Source organism: Myotis daubentonii, chromosome 1 (assembly GCF_963259705.1).
Source record: "Myotis daubentonii chromosome 1, mMyoDau2.1, whole genome shotgun sequence".
NCBI lineage: Eukaryota > Metazoa > Chordata > Mammalia > Chiroptera > Vespertilionidae > Myotis > Myotis daubentonii.
This window is the reverse complement of record NC_081840.1, coordinates 68,793,779-68,801,643: the sequence shown is the minus strand read 5'-3', so window position 1 is coordinate 68,801,643 and position 7,865 is coordinate 68,793,779. Positions and strand designations below refer to the sequence as shown.

The 7,865-nt window shown below is 40.8% G+C and overlaps 1 pseudogene; it reads right to left on the bottom strand.

Annotated features, from left to right (window-relative positions):
• Positions 1-814: 814 nt before the first annotated feature.
• Positions 815-2,635, bottom strand: LOC132226153 (tigger transposable element-derived protein 1-like; annotated as a pseudogene).
• Positions 2,636-7,865: the final 5,230 nt, after the last annotated feature.

Below are 7,865 nucleotides of genomic sequence, written 5' to 3'. Positions count from 1 at the left end.
TTGGAGAGTGACACCTTGGCCACCATGGCAGGAGCTTACACTGTGTATGTACTAGTAAAGGCATAATGAATTATGGAGGGATCGGAATGCTGTATTGAGGAATTTAGATCATTATTATAAGCATTGGGGAACTATGAAAGACTTTGAGGTGGGGGTGATGAATTAATTATATATTCTAAGAAGATAATATTATTAGCAGTGGAAAATGTTTATTGGAGAAGGGAAAGACTGGGGTCAGGAGGATGCATTTGGAGAAAAGAAACAGTGAACTTGGGCAAGGGCCAGAAAGATGTGAAGTAGTGGCCTTTTCAGACAGGGAGAATTAAATTTGTTTTATATCTTTCCTCAAGATCAGGAATTGGAAAGCTATGGCCATGGGCCAAATGCAGCTCACCACCTATTTGTGTGAGTACAGTTTTATTTGGAGACAGCCATACCCATTTTTTTTTTTTACATATTGTCTAGGATGCTTTGTTGCTACATTGGCAGAGTTGAACAGTTGTGACCTAATGGTGTGACAAGCTTAAAATATTTACGACCTTGCCTTTTTCAGGAAAAGTTTGCTGATATCTGGTCAAGACTGACAATATCTACTCAGGCATATTTTAGAGATATTGTGGGTTTGGTTCCAGACAACTGCAATAAAGTGAATATCCCAATAAAGCAAGTTACACAAACCTTTTGGTTTCCCAGAGCACATAAGAGCTATGTTACCACTGTGCTCTAATCTATGTAGTGTAAGATAGCATTATGTCTAAAAAACACCCCAATATACATAACTTACTTTGAAAATATTTTATTGCTAAAAAAAATGCTAACCATCATCTGAGCCTTCAGTGAGTCATAACCTCTTTTTTGGTCTTGCCTCAATCTTGATAGTTGGTGACTGACCAGGGTCATGGTTGCTGAAGGTTGGGGTGGCTGAGATAATTGCTTAACATAAGACAACAGTGAAGTTTGCTACATTGAGAGACTTCCTTTCACGCATGATTTCTCTGTAGCATGCAATGCTGTTTGATAGCATTTTACCCACAGTAGATCCTCTTTCAAAAGTGGAGCCGACTCTTTAACTCTGCTGCTGCTTTATCAACTAAGTTTATGTAATATCCTAAATATTTTCTTGTCATTTCAATAGTCTTCATCAGAAGTAGATTTTATATCAAGAAATCACTTTCTTTGGTCAGCCATAAGGAGCAACTTCTTTTCTGTTAAAGATTTATCATGAGATTGTAACTATTCAGTCACATCTTCAGGATCCACTTCTAATTCTAGTTCTCTTGCTATTTCAACCACATCTGCAGTTTCTTTCTCCACCTGAAGTCTTGAACCCTCAGTGTCACCCATGAGGGTTGGAATTCCAAACTTCTTCCAAAGTCCTATTAATGTTCATATTTTGATTTCTTCCCATAAATCACAAATGTTATTAGTTGGCATCTAGAATGATGAATCCTTTCCTAAAGGTTTTCAATTTACTTTGCCCAGACCTATCAGAAGAATCACTATCAATGGCAGCTATAGACTTAGAAAATGCATTTCCTAAGCAATAAGACTTGAAAGTCAAAATTACTCCCTGATGAATAGGCTGCAGAATGGATGCTGTGTTAACAGGCAGGAAAACAACATTAATTTCATTGTACATCTCTATCAGAGCTCTTGGGTGACTAGGTGCATTGTCAACAAGAAATAATATTTTGAAAGGAACATTTTCTTTTTTTCTGAGCAGTAGGTCTTAAAAATGGGCTTAAAATATTTAGCAAACGATGTTGTAAACAGATGTGCTGTCATCTAGGTTTTGTTGTTCCATTTATAGAGCAAAGGCAGAGTAGATTTGTCCTATTTTTTTAGGGCCTTAGAATTTTTAGAATGGCAAATTAGCATTGACTTTAACTTAAAGTTACCAGCTGCATTAGCCCCCTAACAAGAGAGCCAGCCTGTCCTTTGAAGCCAGGCATTAACTTCTCTCTCTCTCTCTCTCTCTCTCTCTCTCTCTCTCTCTCTGTCTTTTTTTTTTTTTTTTTTTTTTTTTTTACTTATCCTCTTTAGCTATGAAAGTCCTCGATGACATTTTCCAATATAAGGCTATTTTATCTACATTGAAGATCTGTTGTTTAGGGTGACCACCTTTGCTAATTATCTTAGCTAGATCTTCTGGATAACTTTCTGCAGCTTATTCATCATTCTTTACTGCTTCATCTTGCACTTTTGTGTTATGAAGACGGCTTTTTCCCTTAAATCTCATGAACCAACCTTTGCTAGGTTCAAACTTTTCTTCTGTAGCTTCCTCATCTCTGTTAGCCTTAATGAAATTGAAGAGAGTTAGGGCCTTGCTGTGGATTAGGGTTTGTCTTAAGAGAATGTTATGGCTAGATGGATCTATCCAGAACACTAAAACTTTCTCCATATCAGCAATCAGGCTGTTTCATCTTCTTATTATTTGTGTATTCACTGGAGTAGCACTTACCATTTCCTTCAGGAGCCTTTCCTTTGCATTCACAAGTTGGATAAATATTTGGCACAAGAGACCTAGCTTTTGGCTTATCTTGGCTTTCATCATGCCTTTCTTAATCATTTTTAGCTTTTGATTTAAACTGAGAACCATGCAACTCTTCCTTTATATTGTATACTTAGAGGCCATTGTAGGGTTATTAATTGGCTTAACTTCAATAATGATGTGTCTCAGGGAATAGGGAAGCCTGAGGAGAGGGAGAGATATAGGGGAATGTTTGGTGGAGCAATAAGAACACATACAACATATATTAAGTTTGTTGTCTTACATGGGTGTGGTGCTTGGCAAACAATTACAATAGCAACATAAAAGACCATTGATTACAGGTCACCATAACAAATTTGATAATAATGGAAAAAAAAAATGATAATAATTACAAAAATTATTGAAATGTGACATAGAAACACAAAGCGAGCCAATGCTACTGGAAAAATGGTGCTGATAGACTTGCTTGATGCAGGGTTGCCGTAAACCTTCAGTCTGTAAAATGTGCAATGTCTATAAAGCAAAGCTCAGTAAAATGAGGCCTGCCTGTAGATAGGTCTAAATACAGGTCTTAGATGCTCAAATCACTGCCATCAAAAACTGTCCCTGTTCTCTGGGAATCAGCCTGTTTCTCCATCAACCAACTGCTGCTCTTTGTCTTGAGCTTTTGTCCTATATTCTAGGGAAGTTAGGAGCCATAAGAACTGGAAGCCACAGACCTGAGAGGCTGATTGGGAAGGAGACCGTCATCTCTGTCCAATGACCAAACAGCTTAACTTCCTTAAGAGGCATCTTTTGCCTTTGGAGGGCCCACCAGATTGACCCTTTCAGATGCTGTCTCCTTGACTTCAGAGCTGCTTGCTACCCAGTCTCCTGTCCCAAATTGGACTTCCTCCAAATACAATTCAGAGTTTTCTAATCTTCCTCAGTGAAAAAGAGAGCAGCAGTGACATGACAGCCTTTCAGCATGTTGAGGCCCTTTCCGTTCATATGCACATGGAGACCTATCTCAAATAACCTTACAGTGGGAAACCTCAGGTTCCTGGAAGATGGCCTTTTTCTGGCATTCCTGTTGATAGGACACACATCATATGATTGATGTGTTGAAGGAACTAATAATGAGGCTGGAGGCTTTGCTAGAAATAAATGATAGAGATTTATTCAAGGGTCTTAGAGTTTGCAAACCGGAAATACAGCTAGGTAAAAACCCAGAAGTGTCTCAAAGAAGAGAAAACGTTAAAAGTTCTCTCAGTAAAAGTTAATGATTCTTGATAATCATGCCCTGCACTCTTAGCCCTAAGATTTGTCCAGGATGGTTATCAGTCAGGTGACAAGTGGTCAGAATGATGGATGCCAGGTGGTCTGGAAGATGGGTGTCAGGAGGTCTGGTCACATCCAGTGGCCTGGATAATGGATGCCAGGTGGATGTATATGTGAGTCCTTCAGGGGGTAATTAAGGGTTATCTGGAAGTCCACATGCATATCCAGGCAATGGCACAGGGCTGGAATGTTAAAAAAAAATGAAGTTCCCAGGCTAGTTAGAATAAGAATAGGATGGGTCTTTGCTCATGCCTCAACCTTCATAATGTTAACACTTTTAGCAGCTTGGTTAAAGTGACCCTATTTTATATATTGCCTTTCTTTACTCTTTTCTAAGATGGTTCCAAGATCCTGGTTGAAACTCCTTTGTTTCTTTAGTCCTAAGGACATGCCTTTAGGTTTTATGTTTTAAATTGAGTCTGTGGTTGTGCCAAACAAAATGGGCTGACACTTTCAACAGGCTGAAAATTCACCGAAACATCATTCCTCTGTTAGTAATTCTGACGCAGACTTTCCATTCTGGCAAATGGCCCTACAGTTCCTCTCTTCAAGGTACTGGGTAAATGGGAGTTTCCTTGCTGACTTTTCTCAGCTCGTTTTTCCCTTTGACCCACCCACATGAAAATAATTTCTTGCCTATAAATAGCTCCTACTTTTTTCTAGAGTCAGGAGTTTGTTTGTAGGTTGTTTACTGGGAAGTCATCAGCCAAACTGCAGTAGTCTGGCTGCTTAGGGGAAAGCTAATTTCCTCCTGAAAACTGCAATTCTGAAAGCTGCACATATTTTATCTCCATCATCAATAGGAACCAACGTACATGTTTCTTCATGCTGAGTGATATATCAGCAAGCTAAATAAAAATGATCCTACTCTTGCAACTAAAAATAGATAACACTGGCGTGAACTGACCACACTGTGGCACACAAAATTATCTTACAGGATCTCTGAGCCGTCATCCTTCAACAAGAGGCCTGGGTGACTGCCAGTCAGAAGAAGCAAGCCATATGTATTAAAACCCTTTGAATAGAGAGAAGAAGCAGTAGTTTCAAATAGATTCCAAATTGAAAGAGACAAGGGCAGATGCTTCCATGTATAGGCAATGATTTGCAAATGAGCTATGTCATACACAGGCAAATAGGTAGTGTGCTTTGGGGCATAGAGCCTGGGGCAATGATTCTCAGCTGAGATGATTTTGCCCCCCATCCTTATTTCCATATTGGGGTGTAACATTTGGTGCTATTTGGAGACATTTTTGGTTGTCACAGCTGGAAATGGGGATGCTATTTAAGGAGGCCAAGGATGCTGCTAAACATCTTATACAGTGGGGCCTTGACTTACGAGTGTCCCGACTAACGAGTTTTTTGAGATATGAGCCATCTCTCGGCCGATTTTTTGCTTTGAGTTGCGAGCTAAAATTCAGGTTACGAGCCAGCTTCAGATACCCCACTGCTAGTTGGCACAGCGAACGTCACAGTGAATGCCACAACATCAGCCCAGCATTTCAATTCATTGTAATGGTTAAAATTGATTTGACATACGAGTAATTTGAGTTATGAGCTCCGTCACGGAACGAATTAAACTTGTAAGTGGGAGAAACCAAGATGGCGGCATAGGTAAACTCCGGAGATTGCTGCCTCCCAAAACCACTTCAAAAATACAACTAAAAGACGGAATGGACATCACCCAGAACCACAGGAAGGCTGGCTGAGTGGAAATTCTACAACTAGAAGGAAAGAGAAAAGCATACTGAGACTCAGAGGAGGTGCGGTGCAGAAGTAAAACACAAAGGTGCGGAGGTGCATGAGGAGCGGGCTGGCGGCTGAGGGCGCGGTTGTCTTTTTCAATCAGGAGGGAGTCTCAGGCTCTGAGCTCCAGTTCCAGGCAAGTCTCTGGGGACCCAGACTCAAATGGGAGAAGTGGGACTGTCTGATATCGGTCAGAACTCAAGGGCAGCTTTCTATCCGAAGTACTTGCAGCAATTGCTGGGACACTGAGAAGCAGAGCCTCTGAGGACAAGACTGAGAGCAGCCATAACTGCTCGCTCCACCTCCCTGTTGATCCCCTGGGACCCGCCCTGCCCAAGCCTCGAACAGAGGCATTTGCTGGATAGCCTCAGGCAAAGGCTAGATTAGCACCTCCCTAGAGGACAGAAGTTCTCCCACTGCAGACACAGCTGATTCTCACAGCCAGTTGGCCTGGAGGTCAAATTCCCCCCAGTGTTACCTACAACAATCAAGGCTTAACTACAACAAGACTGTGCACAAAGACCACTAGGGGGTGCACCAAGAAAGCATAAAAAATGCGGAGACAAAGAAACAGGAAACAAATGACAGAAATGGAGGAAAGCAAACTGTTGGATATAGAGTTCAAAACCACACTTTTAAGGTCTTTCAAGAACTGTCTAGAAGCCGCTGATAAATTTAGTAAGGCCCTCGAAAAGACTGGTGAGACCGCCGATAAATGTAGTGAGATCCTCAAGAAATCTAATGAGACCCTCGATGTTGTGATAAAGGACCAACTAGAAATTAAGCATGCACTGACTGAAATAAAGAATATTATACAGACTACCAATAGCAGACCAGAGAAGCGCAAGAATCAAGTCAAAGATTTGAAATGAGAAGAAGCAAAAAACACCCAACTCGAAAAGCAAAATGAAAAAAGAATCCAAAAATACGAAGATAGTGTAAGGAGCCTCTGGGACAGCTTCAAGCATACCAACATCAGAATTATAGGGGTGCCAGAAGATGAGAGAGAGCAAGATATTGAAAACCTATTTGAAGAAATAATGACAGAAAACTTCCCCTACCTGGTGAAAGCAATAGACTTACAAGTCCAGGAAGCACAGAGAACCCCAAACAAAAGGAATCCAAAGAGGACCACACCAAGACACATCATAATTAAAATGTCAAGAGCAAAAGACAAAGAGAGAATCTTAAAAGCAGCAAGAGAAAGAAACTCAGTTACCTATGGGAATACCCATATGACTGTCAGCTGATTTTTCAACAGAAACTTTGCAGGCCAGAAGGGAGTGGCAAGAAATATTCAAAGTGATGAATACCAAGAACCTACAACCAAGATTACTTTATCCAACAAAGCTATCATTCAGAATTGAAGGTCAGATAAAGAGCTTCACAGATAAGGAAAAGCTAAAGGAGTTCATCACCACCAAACCAGTATTATATGAAATGCTGAAAGGTATTCTTTAAGAAGAGGAAGAAGAAGAAAAAGGTAAAGATACAAATTATGAACAACAAATACGCATCTATCAACAAGTGAATCTAAAATTCAAGTGAATAAATAATCTGATGAACAGAATGAACTGGTGATTATAATAGAATCAGGGACATAGAAAGGGAATGGACTGACTATTCTTGTGGGGGAAAGGGGTGTGGGAGATGCGGGAAGAGACGACAAAAATGGTGCACCTATGGATGAGGACAGTGGGTGGGGAGTGAGGGCGGAGGGTGGGGTGGGAACTGGGAGGAGGGGGGTTATGGGGGGGAAAAAAGAGGAACAAATGTAATAATCTGAACAATAAAGATTTAATTAAAAAAAACACAAAAAAACCTCGTAAGTCAAGGCCCCACTGTATTAGCATAGGGCAGTCCTCCACAACAAAAAATTATCCAGCCCCAAATGTACACAGTGTTAAGGTTGGGAAACCCTGCCCTAGAGAGTTAATTCTTTAATGAAGGTTGATGATCCTCCTTTGCAGTGCCTGGGTGGCCAGATTGTTACTGGTGTATGTGTATCAGCACCTGTTGCTGCAGAGACTTGTCACTCGTCGATAATAAATAGTGGAACCTGTGAAACCCATGCCCAGTGTGTCTTACTTGGAGGAAGGGGTGGGACTTTAAGAGTTCTCAAGGGGATGAAAGGGAAAGCTGCAGTGAGCTGGAGGTGGGCTGGGCTTTGCATACCCAGGTTTGTGGCATGAGAAGTTTGGATTGGGAAGAACTAAAGAGTTTGATAGAAAGTGACTGATCCTGTAAAAGAGAGGAGGGGAGAATCTGGCCACTTGGTGGCAGGTGGAAAGTTCTTTTTTAAAAAAAATTT